At 42.9% G+C, this 1,593-nt stretch overlaps 1 pseudogene; it reads left to right on the top strand.

Moving 5' to 3' along the window:
- Nucleotides 1–343: 343 nt before the first annotated feature.
- On the top strand, nt 344–924 carry LOC147440902 (uncharacterized; annotated as a pseudogene).
- Nucleotides 925–1,593: the final 669 nt, after the last annotated feature.

Raw genomic sequence — 1,593 nt, 5'->3', positions numbered from 1 at the left:
GAGATGAAATGAAATGTTAAATTAAACGGATTTAAAGGCCAAAAGGACCTATGAGACCTAAATATTACAATGTTGGTGGATCTAACAAAGTGTCTGAGCCATTGTTGAGAGAGAGAGAGAGAGAGAGAGAGAGAGAGAGAGAGAGAGAGAGAGAGAGAAAGAATTGAAATAAAATGTTATATTAAATGGGTTTAAAAGGCCAAAATGGCCTATGAGACCAAATTGATACAATGTTGCTGGATCTAATAGAGTATTTGGGCTATTATTGAGAGAGTGGAAAAAGAAGAGACACCGTAGGACAATTTGAAGAGAGAGAAAGCGAGAGAGCATTTTTGCGTAAGCGATGGCTCCGCCTGTTTCAACCAACGAAGTATATTCTCAGTTACCTGCCTATCATTTCTCTGACTCCTCTCAGAGCAACGAGGACCCCGCACATGGTCTTTACACATTGAATGCACCAGATGCTGTCACTGCCTCCCAAACAGTTGCGATGGGGACAACCCTCATCAGTGGTTCTTCCTTGCTTACAATGGAGGAAGCCCTTTTCGACAAAACAGTGGATATGTTGCTTATAACTATGGAAATGGAAATAATGGCGGAAACCTGGATAACTAGGCAGCTTCCCACAACCATGACTCTCGCATCGATGCATGACAAGAAGAGATGCATAATGGTGGTATGCTCCATAGAAATATGAGGCATGATCTTCACAACAATCCCATGCAGAACCATTTGGCCAATCCCAACAATGGACATGTTGTACACTTTGATGGCATGGAAATACATGTGTACGGGCAACTTGCCGTGTTGCAACTATCTGCAAGCGCACGCAATTCAAACCTTAGCTACGAAGAGGAGGAGGATGTAGATGATATTGATGAGATTGAGAGGCAACACAAAGAGGATAGTGCCGTGATCATGTAGCTTGCCTGATGAAAATTTCATCGATTTGCTCAATGTTCAACTATAAACATGACCTACAACCTAGGACAATACACCCCCGCGTATCGTGTTCCGCATGCCAGCTTCGCATACAGCCCACCTTCGTCATTGTGTGTGTGTGTGTGTGTGTGAGAGAGAGAGAGAGAGAGAGGAGAGAGAGAGAGAGAGAGAGAGAGAGAGAGAGAGAGAGAGAGAGAGAGAGGAGAGAGAGAGAGTTGCAAGTAGCGTGTGCAAAATCTTGGCTAGATTTCAAATCTACAGTGAAATAAACCGACAAAATACTACTAATTTTAGAGTAAATACCACCATACTTCAAATTATGGCCTAAAAAACTGGAAGAGTTTTAAGTGTGCCCTTATTTATTTTGGCTAGGGGGGGGAGAGAGAGAGAGAGAGAGAAGAGAGAGAGAGAGAGGAGAGCGAGAGAGAGAGAGAGAGAGAGAGAGAGAGAGAGAATGAAATGGAATGAAATGTTATATTAAACATCTTAAAAAGGCAAATGACCTATGAGACCAAAGTGATACAATAAACGGTGGATCTAATAGTGTATGGACCATTGTTGAGAGGGAGAGAGAGGAGAGAGAGAGAGAGAAGAGGAGAGGAGAGAGGAGAGAGAAGAGAGAGAGAGAGAAGAGAGAGAGAGAGAGAGAGA

The sequence above is a fragment of the Adiantum capillus-veneris genome, chromosome 15 (genome assembly GCF_014529385.1).
Source record: "Adiantum capillus-veneris isolate H3 chromosome 15, ASM1452938v2, whole genome shotgun sequence".
Taxonomy (NCBI): Eukaryota; Viridiplantae; Streptophyta; class Polypodiopsida; order Polypodiales; family Pteridaceae; genus Adiantum; species Adiantum capillus-veneris.
This window is presented reverse-complemented; position numbering and strand designations above follow the sequence as displayed.